The sequence below is a fragment of the Pristiophorus japonicus genome, unplaced genomic scaffold (genome assembly GCF_044704955.1).
Source record: "Pristiophorus japonicus isolate sPriJap1 unplaced genomic scaffold, sPriJap1.hap1 HAP1_SCAFFOLD_83, whole genome shotgun sequence".
Classification (NCBI taxonomy): Eukaryota; Metazoa; Chordata; class Chondrichthyes; family Pristiophoridae; genus Pristiophorus; species Pristiophorus japonicus.
In genome coordinates this window covers 1,161,791-1,175,228 of record NW_027254751.1, presented here as the reverse complement: position 1 = coordinate 1,175,228, position 13,438 = coordinate 1,161,791, and the positions used below count along the sequence as shown (strand labels likewise).

Genomic DNA, 13,438 nt, shown 5'->3' with positions numbered 1-13,438 from the left:
CATGATTTCCCTTTCACAAATCCATGCTGACTTGGACCTATCATGTCACCTCTTTCTAAATGCACTGCTATGATATCCTTATTAATTGATTCCATCATTTTACCCACTACCAAAGTCAGGCTGACCGGTCAATAATTCCCTGTTTTCTCTCTCACTCCTTTTTTAAAAAGTGGGGTTACATTGGCTACCCTCCACTCGATAGGAACTGATCCAGAGTCAATGGAATGTTGGAAAATGACTGTCAATGCATCCGCTATTTCCAAGGCCAGCTCCTGAAGTACTCTGGGATGCAGTCCATCAGGTCCTGGGGATTTATCGGCCTTCAATCCCATTAATTTACGCAACACAATTTCCTGACTGATAAGCATTTCCCTCAGTTCCTCCTCCTTCCTAGACCCTCTGACCCCTCTTAATCTCCGGCTCAGGTAGAGGGGTTATTCAGAGCAGCAAAAACAAAGTCTCAGTGCCAGAATGCACATGGTTCAGTGCCCAATGGGAGCCCAGTAAGTCTAGTTCCATTCCCTGACGTGGCCTTTGGTATTTACCCAGCATTCACCGCGACGGAGGACATGCCGATCCCAGAATACAGGGAGCCAGTGCGCAGGCGCGAGACCGAGCTGTGTTTGGAGCATGCGCGGTGCGTGCAGTGGCGGAATGGACATGGTGATCATCTATTCCGCAAAACAGTCCATTTTCAGCGGGGCGGAGGTGAGTAATGGACCAGCGGGTAGAAGGGGAGGCTTCATAAACAACTGGTGCCCGCCGGAAGCTCGGAATAATAACCGGAATATCGGCCACTGCAGCCTCGAGGCTTTCTCCCGGTCACAGGCCGGATAACGGCGGCCATCTTTGTACAGGAAGAGAGGGTCAGTCCTCCGCCATCTTTGTTCAGTGAGCAGCAAAGCGCATGCGAGGCCAACTTGGGAAAGTAACAGCTCAGTTATTTTCTTCCCGACACCTCGGATTTCTCACATCTCCTAAAGGCACTGCTCATTGCTAAGCTTCTGGTTACATCCCAGAAAATTGTAACAGGAAAGCCCCAGAGCTGTTCACTCCCAGGGTTTGATTCCCCATATTCACTACCAGGGTTAGAGTCCCCATGTACAGTCCCAGGGTTTGAGTCCTCATGTACAGTCCCAGGGTTAGAGTCCCCATATACACTCCCAGGGTTAGAGTCCCAATGTACAGTCCCAGGGTTAGAGTCCCCATGTACAGTCCCAGGGTTAGAGTCCCCATGTACAGTCCCAGGGTTAGAGTCCCCATTTACAGTCCCAGGGTTAGAGTCCCCATGTTCACTCCCAGGGTTCGAGTCCCCATGTACAGTCCCAGGGTTTGAGTCCCCATGTACAGTGCCAGGGTTAGAGTCCCCATGTTCACTCCCAGGGTTACAGTCCCCATGTACAGTCCCAGGGTTAGAGTCCCCATGTACAGTCCCAGGGTTAGAGTCCCCATGTACAGTCCCAGGGTTATTATCTCATAAGAACATAAGAACATAAGAAATACAAGAAGGAGTGGGTCATTTGGCCCTTGGATTCTACTCTGCCATTCAAGAAGATCATGGCTGATCTGATCATGCACTCAGCTCCACTTACCTGACCGCTCCCCATAAAGCTTTAATCCCTTATTGCGCAAAAATCTGTCTATCTCTGCCTTAAATATATTCAATGACCTAGCCTCCACAGTTCTCGGGCAGAGAATTCCACACATTTACAACCCTCTGAGAGAAGAAATTCCTCCTCATCTCAGTTTTAAATGGGTGACCCCTTATTCTGAGACGATGCACCCTAGTTTTAGTTTACCCTATGAGTGGCAATATCCTCTCTGGATCCACCTTGTCGAGTCCTCTCATTATCATATGTTTCAATAAGATCACCTCTCATTCTTTTGAACTCCAAAGTTTATTAGCCCAACCTTCTCAACATATCCTCCTCAGACAACCCCCTCATCGCCGGAATCAACCTCTGAAAAGCCTCCAATGCAAGTATATCCTTCCTTAAATACGCAGACCAAAAGTGCATGCAGTATTCCTGGTGTGGTCTCACCAATACCCTGTGCAATTGTAGCAGGACTTCTCTGCTTTTATACTCTATCACCCTTGCAATAAAGGCCAACATTTCATTTGCCTTCCTGATTACTTGCTGTACCGGCATACTAACTCTTTGTGTTTTATGCACAAACACCCTCAGGTCTCTCTGTCCTGTAGCACTTGCAATTTTTCTCCATTTAAATTATAATTTGTTTTTCTATTATTTCTGCCAAAGTGGATAACTTCACATTTTCCCATATTATACTACATCTGACAAATTTTTGCCCACTCATTTAGCCTGTCTATATCCCTTTGCAAATTTTCTGTGTGCTCAATTTGCTTTCTCATCCACCTTTGTATCATCAGCAAACTTGGCTATATTACACTCGGTCCTTTTATCCGAGTCATTAATATAGATTATAAATGGCTGAGGACCTAGCACCGATGCCTGCGGCAACCCACTAGTCATCATTTTCCAACCAGAAAAAGAACAATTTATCCCGACTCTCTGTTTTCTGTTCGTTAACGTATCCTCTATCCATGCGAATATACTGCCCCCAACCCAGTGAGCTTTTATCTTGTGCAGTAACCTCTTATATGCCACCTTATAAAATGCCTTCTGGAAATCCAAATACACCACATCCACTGGTTCCTCCTTATCCATCCTACTCATTATATTCTCAAAGAACTCCAGCAAACTTGTCAAACATGATTTCCCTTTCATGAAGCAATACTGACTCTGCTTGATTGAATCATGCTTTTCCAAATGTCCCGCTCCTGCTTCCTTCATAATGGTCCCTAGCACTTTCCAATGACAGATATTAGGCTAACTGGTCTATAGTTTCCTGTTTTTTGTCTGCCTCCTTTTTTAAATAGAGGCGTTACATTCTCAGTTTTCCAATCTGTTGGGACCGCCCCAGAATCCAGGGAATGTTGGTAGATTACAACTAATGTGTCCACTATCTCTGCAGCCACTTCCCTTAAGACCCTAGGATGTAAGCCATCAGGGCACGGTGAATTGTCTGCCTTTAGTCCCATTATTTTTCTCAGTACTATTATGAGTAGTGATTGTATTAAGTTCCTCGCTCACGATAGACCCTTGATTATTCACTTCAGTATTACTCTCAGTGACCGAGTGTTTTACTGGAATTAAACTGATCTCAGATTGTTTCTGTCAGATATTAACTGCTGCACGGTCCCAGCAAACACTCCCACTCCCTCGTCCCTCTGATATTTTTGCAGGTTCGCTTTGTGAAGAGAGGCTCATTGAGAGAAAGACCCTGCACGGAATGACCCCAAATTGAGCATCTCCAAGGGACAAGGTTCCCAGCTTTAATCATTCTCTGTCCTCTTCCCCCAGGCCCAGTTCCTTTGCTCAGATTCTGATAATAAGTAAATAGGGGAATGTGCGCTTTGAGTTTTATAGATTGAATTAATACAGAGAGCTGCGCATGCACGGTTCAGCCCCGCCCCCTGTGTCGATTTCCAGTGAGCAGAATAGCACATGCGCCATCTCCTCCCCCAGCCCTGCCTGTAATCGCCATTCACTCAGTGAGTGGATGAAGATGGTTTAAAACAGCCGGGAATGGAGACACCGTGACCCCGGGGTAAGGCAGCGAGCAGCAGCCTCCTTACAGCAGCGCAGCGCTTTGGGAGCGTGTCCGCAGATGGGCTCAGAGATCGGCATTGAGTGCAAGAGGCAGGGTGACGTCAGCAATGTCCAGGTCGGTGATTGGAGCATTGGCAGTTACTGCACGACCGGCGAGGTCGGGGCGAAGGAGCGGCGAGAGAATGCTGAGGGACATGATCGGGCCCCAGCAGAGGCGTTAGTTCGGGGATCAGAAGAAGCGAGGGCCCAGGGCAGCACGGGCCAGCCCACACTGCACTATGTGTGTGCACTAGCTCCGTGCAGAAGAGCTGGTCTCTAGTTAGTCTTCGTTAACACTTGCCACTGGACCAAGACCTAGCTCTGTCAAACCTGTGTGGTGACTGGTGTGCAAGGGCCAAAACACTTTTAAAAAAATCCACGCACAGGCATCGTCCACATTTCAAGGTTTAGTTCGAATCTGGAATTTTAGGTGCTTCATTGAAACACCTGTGAACTTTTTGATATGGAAGCAAGTCATCCTGGATTCGAGGGACTGCCGATGATGATAGATAGTGATGGTGATGGGCAGAGCCACAGGGCTGTGGGCTCCTTGTCCTCTGTTTGTGATGAAAGTCTGGTCATTCCAGGGTCCGGCAGGAAAGCTGGAGGGTACTGGCCTCTCGCTCCTGGTGTTGGCCCTGGTGGCCAGCGGGTGTAGGGCCGATCTGGGGCAGGTTGCCAGTATTGGTGGATGTGCTGCCCATTGACCGCTGTCCATGTCCCTGCAGTGGGTCTATACACACTGTGTGTGTGTAAGCCCTTCCTGGGGCATCACATTTGTCCCAAAAGACCAGGCTACATGGTCAGGTAGCACGCTGAACCTGGGGGTCTCCCACTGGGGGTTTCCTCTGGCATAAACATTGTCCCTGTTGAACCCGGTGTCCTTTAACAGTAAACTTATTGTATACATGACACATTGACTCCAATCATACATAGTCCAATCTACACTGCTTTCTCTCATTACATTGTCACTTACAGCATTTACATCAATTTATTTTATCTTGGTCTCTCCATACATGGTTGCATTTGGCATTTTTAAATTTCTATCATCATCATTAAGGGTTACAAACTTGTTCTCAACATCACTGACACAAGCATTCGTTACATTTTTCTCATCAGTTACTCCGGCATCACAATTCAACGTTACATTATCGTACCTGCATTTGCGAACTGTATTTTTAACTTTAAAGTCCTTGTCATTTTTACAGTGAAACTGTCCTGTTAAATTCTTTCGGTTACCGGTCTCCTTTAAGGGGGCTTTCCAATCCGCTTCGCCGCTCGTTGCCACGTGTCGCTCCTCCAGCGCTGCACCTCGTGGTCTGGTCGTGGCCATCTTGATTTTAGGTTCTTCGCCTCGTGGTGCGGCCGCCATCTTCTCGCTCTCCTCCAGTGAGGCTGTGGTAATCTTTCCTTCTCAGGTACAGCCACAGACGCCGGGAATTCACTTTTCCCGACGATTTGCTTCACTTGGAGTTCTGCCACGGCCCGGAAGGTGAAGTCTGGACCTTTGGTTCTGGTGACCTCGCCATGGTGTTGTGAAGTTGTCGCCACGCAGTCGAGCTGGACGGCAGGAATTCTAGGTGCAGCCATGGATCCAAGTTCTGGACTTAATGGGATGTGGATTGCTGGAGCGCGGAGGCCGTCATCACTTCGACTGACTTGGACCTGCTTCATCCAACTTCTTCCCAGCAGTTTTGGACCATCGATGGCAGTGATCCACAGGGGGAGATTGATTTATCACACCGCTGGGAGACCTGGACATCCCCGCTGCCAACGATTGTGATTTGCCTTTGGTGTAGGTGAGCAGCTTCGCTTGGACAGGAGACAGATTTGCTCGTTTGGCGGGATTGATCCAAAGTTTTTCAAAGGTCGGCTGGCTCATCAAAGACTGGCTCGCCCCTGTTTCGATCTCCATCGAAACTGGAACTCCTATCATGTCTACTTCCATCTTCCATGGGGAACTTTCAGTGGAGGAGGTATAAATTCCAAACTCTTCTTCGAGAGGTTGAGCAGCTTCATCTTCATCTATGTCGGAGCCCAGGTGATCAGACAATTCTTCAGCGACGTGCTGAGTAAAGCTTTTTCTGTACATTCTCTGAAGGTGCCCTTTCGCTTTGCAGCCTTTTCATCGATAGTCTTTGTAGCGGCATTGTTGGGCGCTGTGGTTTCCTCCTCAGCGCCAGCATGGGGCTAACCGATTTGCCCCATGTGGTGGGCGCAGGGCTGTGGGACTCAGGGCAGCATTTCTGCCTTTAGAAGTAGCCATTCGGTTCACTGCATTCGTTAGTTTAGAGTTCTGTGTGTGGGTCATTATTCGCTTGGAGTCGCCGACTTAAATCACGTCGGCCTGGATCAATTTAACTGCATTCTGCTGGGTGTCTTTGATGTCCGCAGAGAGCGATTTGTGGAGGAGGCCCTTGTGGCCGATTCCACTAACAAATATGTCCCTTAGTGCTTCTTTAAGGTGGTCGCCAAAATCACATGGTGATCTTCTTCAATCTGCAGCATACTTAGCAATTTATTGGCCTTCGGGTCGCTGGTGAGTGTAGAACCGGCGCCTGGCTGTGAGGATGCTGTCTTTGCGATTAATTACTCATGTATTAAGCTTACAAGTTCCCCATAGCTCTTGGTTGTTGTCTTCGCTGTGGCTAACGAGTCTCTGACAAGGCAGTGGATAGTGGGCCCTCAACTACTAAGCAGAACGGCCTTGCACTTGTGTGGCAATGTAGCCGGTGTGTCCCCATCCAGGTCGTTGACTCTGAAGAAGTGCTTTAACCTTTCAAAGAAGGCGTCCATATCTTCCTCATCGGTGAATAGTTGATAGTTGCTGACATTCGAAATGTTGTGCGTGTAGTTCGTGACCTCGTCGCCAGTTATTGTGTAGGTAGATATTCTGTTAATGACTCCACGAGGCAGGGGTATGATACTTAAACTGTGAAGACTGCAGCATCCAGAGTGATGACACCAAGAGGTGAGCTCCCTTTTATACAGCGTTGCCTGCAGTGTGCAGGTGACCCTTAGGTCTCCAGCAGCAGCAGCCTCTGGTGTACAGGTAAGGTGTGTACAGGGTGAAGGTACATTCAGTGTTACAGTACATCATAACATTACATCATCACATTATAGGCGTGCATACATAGCAGACTGTTTGCTCGCAAAGATATTTGCAGTAGCTTCCCCGCTGGACCAATGGTGAGGATTTGGTGCTTTCACCGCTGCAGCCTCGGTTTGATTCACGGTCAGAGAACAGTGTATTTTCGGCTCTTTACAGTGGTACTCCTGAAAAAATTTACAGCTCACCACAATGCTGCTGCTCCAACCATCAGCAGCGCATTATATGTTGCAGCGATACAACATGCACTTATGTGCCTGCTGTTTTAAATTCAGCAGTCAATGACTAGACCTCTCTCAACAACTGACACTAGAATTGCTGATTGACACTGTAAATGTTGGCAGTCATGTCCATCATTACTCTTCAATGTACCTTTTTGTAACACATCACCCTTCCTTATCACATCACGGCTGTCAGTCAATGCACTACCAGTGTGGAAAATTCAAAATTTTAAACTTAGCAACGTGTGCAAGACTGGAATCAGATTATGCCTGGCCTATGGGCACTGATAACTTATCCTGAGCATTAAGATTTTCATTATCATTATATATTACATTAGCACAACTTGAATTCCGAGATCTGTTTGGGACCCATTGCCCCGAAGGGAGGACTGAGTGGCTGGGGCAATTCCTCCCGGGGTTACCTTTCAAAAAGCTGTGAGAAAGTTTTGCTTCATTTGCTGTCGGGCTGAAAAAGCTCAGTTGGGAAAGTGTTAGACTGAAGATTTAAAGGTCCCGGGTTTCGGCAATTGCTGGTTATTTTGTGTTCCTTTCATTTTATGGGGAGAAGCTGGTTTTATATCTGGACACTGCTTGAGAGATAGGCTGCTCAGCGCTTGCATGACAGCAATTTCTATAATGAATTGTTGGATTCATGCGCTGTTTTTCCGTTACTTCTTATTTACACTCTGCCCAGATTTATATATGAACAGTGAACACTGTTTAAGCGATGTCATGTGTTCAATGTTTTTGCAGTAAATCGGTCACCCACTGTGAGCCGGAAACACAATCCCCTCAGGCTGGGCTGGCACTGATGTTTAGCGCACTTTGTGGCCGGTTAGCTCATTTGGTGCTAATAACGCCGATATCCCCTGACGCGCCATTCAAATATTTCTCATATTTTATTCGGTTCTTCCTAACATTTAAAATCTAATCTTTCAAACTAAAACAAATCCACACAGAATCCTAAGGGTTGGGAATTATTTGGAATAACATCCATTTCTTGTTTGCCGCTGGGGCGGAGAGCCAAACTTTCTGTTTATTTTGTTGCTGGGATGCTGATAAAAGTTGAAGCAGCGGACTGGTCCCGTAAATGGTCATAAGTAGGAATAGACAGACAGAACAGCTCTGTCCCCGAGACAGGCAAACCAAATCAAATATTCACTGGCTCCAAGAGTGAAAAATCCAGAGAAAAGGACAGAATGAAATAGATTTCAGTGGATGTCTAGCCGCACTGTGGGTGCTCCTGAACAAACTTGCAGCTCACCACACTGCTGCTGCCCCGAACATCAGCAGCGCATCATTCGTTGCAGCGATACAAAATACTTCCCCCACTATTGTTTTAAGTTCAGCAGTAAACAAATCGACTTCTCTCAACATCGCTGACCGACATTTAACTGCAGTGTGAGAACAATCACAATTATCATGAATCTTCTATGTACGTTCTGGCGCTGCATCACCCTAACAAACCCTGCTCATCACAGCAGGACGATCAGGCAATTCAGTGCCAGTGTGGACACATGCATCATTTTGAACTTAGCAACGTGTACTAGACTGTAATCAGAGAGTGCCTGCGCCGTCGGTAGCGATAACTTAACCTGAGCATAGAGATTTTCAATATAATTTTACATTACAGTATCACAAGCTGAGACCCGAGATTTGTTTGGGACCCAATGCCCCGAAGTGAGGATTAAGTGGGCGGGGCAATTCCTCCTGGGGTTAGATTTTCTTTCAGAAATGTGTGAGAAAGTTTTCGTATGGCTGCTGTCGGGTATGATAGGTCAGTTCCAGAGCAGTAGACTGGAGATTTAACAATCCATAGTTCAATCCTGGGTTTTGGAAATTTCTCGTTATTTTGTGTTCCCTTCATTTTAAAGGGAGAGGCTGGATTTATATCCGAACAGTGATCATCTCTGTTTTAAATGGGTGACCACTGTAGTTCTAGTCTCTCCCATCAGTGGAAAGATCCTCTCTGCATTCACTTTGTCAAGCTCCCTCATAATCTTATACTTTTCAATATGATCAGCTCTCATTCTTCTGAATTCCAAAGAGTAGAGGCCCAGCCAGCTCAAACTTTCCTCAAAAGCCAACCCCCTCATCCCCGGAATCAACCCAGTGAAGTTTCTCTGAACTGCCTCCAAAGCAAGTATATCCATTCATTAATATGGAAAACAAAGCTGCACGCAGTATTTCTGGTGTGGCCTCACCAATAACTTATATAGCTGTCGCAAGAATTCCCTGCTTTTTTACTCCATCCCCTTTGCAATAAAGGCCAAGATAACATTGGCCTACCTGATCAATTGCTGCACCTGCATGCTATCATTTTGTGTTTCATGCAGGTACCCTCAGTTCCCGCTGTACTGCATCACTTTGCAATCTTTCTCCATTTAAATAATAATTTGCTCGTGAATTTTCTGCAAAAGTGCATGATCTCACATTTTCAAACATTATACTCTATCTGCCAAATTTGTGCCCACTCACTTAGCCTACTTTTGTCCTTTTGCAGATATTTTGTGTCCTCCTCACACATTTCTTTTCCTCCCATCTTTGTATCGTCAGCAAATTGGCTACGTTATGTAAGTTGCCTACTTTCAGATGTGCAATAGAAAATCCGACAGCACATTCTTCTCCTGTCAGGCAGTAATCGAATGCGTGTTCAATCAAATCAGTGTGGCTTCAAGTTGCATGTGCTGGCTTTTTTCTCACATGACATGAAATGCACAGTAAGATCGCGCAGCAAGTTTGCACGCACTCTCTCACTTACACAAATACACAAACAAACTAAAATTCCTGCACTCTCCAAAGGCTGGTTTTGAAATTTGAAATTGAAATCCGGGAGAGTCAGCACAATCCATTTCAAACAGACACAGATTGATCCGAGACTGATAGCATTCCATTTTAGAGATACAGAGAATGACCCCGGCGATCAGCACATCACCTTAAAAGGGATACGGAAACAGAATGAACAAAAACAGAGAATTCTGTAAAACTCACCAGTTCATGCAGATTCTATGGATGAAGATCCCGGGTGCAGGTTCAGTCAGATGATCATTCCGATATTTTAGGAAAAGTGTAAAACTCGCAGATTTTTTCGACAAAAATAGCGCTTGGAAAAAAATAGGCAGCGGGGAAGGACAAAAGCAAATGTCTGTGATACAGTGGAACGTGGGTGTGATTGAATAATAAATGGCACAATGCGAAAAGGCAAAGTAAGCGTGCAATAAAGTAACAAAGGATGGTTCAGAGGAGGTGTTAGTGAGAACAGCAGAACCATTACCAAACAATGGGAGCAGTGCTTATGATCCGATACGCTATACCTGATGTTGAGGCCAGAAGACGGAAAAATGCCTGAAATATAGGGTGTGAACGCCGTTTAATCAGACCAGGCAGCTTGGCCACCCCGGATGATTTCCTGTACGGTTTAAATTCGGCAGCCAAGGGACTAATTCAAAAGTCAGCTTCTCACATCTTTTCGGCACTAGAGAAACAGGACGCTCTCATATTCAGGGCAGAGTATGTTTCAATTTGAAGTGGAGATTGACGCCGAATGTATGCCTATCCCAATGGAGGTGAGCTCATGCATGCAGAAATGAAGATATTCTGATCAAGTATTGGCTGGAACCAAACACGGGTTTAGGTTGTCCAATGAGACATGGAGCCGAGCACATCTGAGATACTTTAACTTTACTCAGTTCGGTGAGTTTCACTTTGCTCCTGGAAAACTCCAGGATTTGGACGCTGTGGGAACAACGGAGCGAAATCACACGTTTATAATTTGAATAATGTCCGTTTTCTCACATGTCGACCAGCTCAGAAGCGGTTCTTTGACTAAAAGTTGGCAGGCCTCGTCCGGGATTTGAACCCAGGACTTCTCGCATTACAATTTTGAAATTCCCAAAGCGAGAATCATACCACTAGACCAACAAGCCGCCGTCGACGAGGAGCGTAGCTCTCAGATTTTGACGTTAGTTTACTATTCGGCCCATCGTGCCTGTGCTGACTCACAGAGACCGATTCAATGAGTCCCACTCTCCATAGTCCTGCTAATGTTTTCCCTTTGATGAATATATTATTAATTTGAGACATTACATGACCAATGAGATGCATCCTTGTCAGTAAAAGGTGAATTTGGCAATGAGTTTAAATGTGATTAATAAAAAAACCAGAGGTGTCAAATTTTTAATACAATAACGACGAGGGTGGGTGCACACTGGATCAGCAGTCCAGCGCCTGAACCTCTCGGACACCTCGTCTCCTATTTACAGAAACGTCAGACATCCATTACCTACTTTTTGCATCCAGACAGAAATAAAAGGAAGTCTACTTCACCGCCTGTTCTGCCCGTGCAACCAGTTCGACAGTGATGAAAATGTGCCATTAGCTTCTTAAAGCAAACAGCCTTCCTTTGCATCAGGTGAGTGACTGTCCGAGATGGTTGATTTTGAGGCAGAATCAAAACAAAGAATAGAAAAACTTCACGCTGCGAGTTAGTTGATTGTGGTAAGACTAGAACTTGTAATCTTCTGATAACATCGTGGTTAAATGGAAGTCAGACGCCTTGTCCATTAGGCCACGCATCCGCTGCCAGTGGCTCAAAATTTGTTGTTTTTTATATTGAGAGCAAATTTTGGGCAAAGCGTTATTGCAAGGAATGGATGCAGTAAATCATGAGCATATTTCGAGTAATGAATAGATGCGCTGCGATATGGATGTGCACGGACACAGGCAAGGTCAATGTAGCTTGAAACACAACAGTTTAACAATTCGGTCATCGCAGCTGACATCACATTCCTTTTAAATATACACAATGATCCGGATTATTTGAAAATACGCCATAAAGGTGCAAATTGTGAACCGCAACTGACAACCATCCCGTTTAAGCAGACACCGAATGATCCTGATAAACAAGCACATCCCTTTTACAAAGATGTAGAATTACCCTTGACTGACAGCAGTTCACTTTTAAAAGAATAAAGTGGGATTTCTATCATTCCTGAAGGCAATTGTGCTGTGCGTGATTGAGCGTGGGGCTCAGGATCACGCGGGCTGGGACGGTTGTTGATGCCACATGTGATCGACAGGCAGGAAGGAGGGAGGGAACTAAAACCAACCCAGACAAAAAGACAATTTAAAATATCTATATATTTATCATAATAAGAAAATAAATAATTTCACAATTTTATTGCAAAAAAGTGAATTTGATTTGATTTAAATAAATAAATAATTGTTTCATAATCTATATATTTTTGATTAAACGAAGGCTGTGTGACTGGATGAATTCCACTGGAAATCAGGGGGTGCAGTTAGTAAATACCCAAACACAGTAAGCCCATGGTGGAAGACAAGCCACGATGGAAGATGTGGGCAACAAATTCGATCTTTTAAAGTCGCGAGTGCCTTTCTACTGGATCTGACAGCAGCTGCGTGTGCTGTGAAAGAGGTCAAATCTAATCGAGCCAATGCAGGCGGAACAGAAAAAGTACATTTTTTGTGAAGTTTAAAAATTAGGGAATGTTTATAAATATACATATATATATATATATATATATATATAAATCAGTCAGTCAGTTATGTTGTGTCTTGTCTTGATTTGGTTTTATTTTATATTTGAAAATAAGGGGGAAGGAGCTCATCATGTCACAAAGCCCATACGCAAGCTCTCGCTAAAATCGCGATGTTTCTAACTTATATCATTTGACTTTTTTCAGATGTGGAATAGCAAAATCCCACAGCACATTCTTCTCCTGTCAGGCAGTTTTTGAATGCGTGTTCAATCAAATCAGTGTGGCTTCATGTTACATGTGATGCCTTTTTTCTCACATGACATGAAATGCACAGTAAGATGGCGCAGCACGTTTGCACGCACTCTCTCGCTTACCCAAACACACAAACAAACTAAAATTCGTGCACTCTCCAAAGGCAGTTTTTGAAATTTGAAATTTGAAATCCGGGACAGACAGCACAATCCCTTTCAAACAGACACAGAATGATCCGAGACTGATAGCATTCCATGTTGGAGAGACAGAAAATGACGCCGGCGATCAGCACATCACATGAAAAGGGATACGGAAACAGAATGAACAAAAACAGAGAATTCTGTATAACTCACCAGTTCGTGCAGATTCTGTGGATGAAGATCCCGGGTTCCCGTTCAGTCAGATGATCATTCCGATATTTTCGGAAAAATGTAAAGTTTACAGAATTTTTCAACAAAAATAGCGCCTGGAAAAAATAGGCAGCAAGGAAGGACAAAAGGGAATGTCTTTGATACAGTGGAGCTGAGGAGTGATTGAATAATAAATGGCACAATGCGAAAAGTCAAAGTGGGCAATAAAGTAACAAAGGATAGTCCAGAGGAGGTGTTCGTGAGAACAGCAGAACCATTATCAGACAATGGGAGCAGTGCTTATGATCCGATACGCTGAACCTAATGTTGA

The 13,438-nt window shown here is 45.1% G+C and overlaps 1 protein-coding gene across 1 annotated transcript in view; it reads left to right on the top strand.

Annotated features, from left to right (window-relative positions):
- The first annotated feature begins 674 nt into the window (after window positions 1-674).
- LOC139257404 (zinc finger protein 16-like) overlaps window positions 675-13,438 on the top strand; it is a 210,033-nt gene continuing 197,269 nt past the window's right edge. Inside the window, exon 1 of the mRNA XM_070874452.1 lies at window positions 675-708. The gene's annotated coding sequence lies outside the window, so the exon portion shown is untranslated. The remainder of the gene's footprint in view (window positions 709-13,438) is intronic.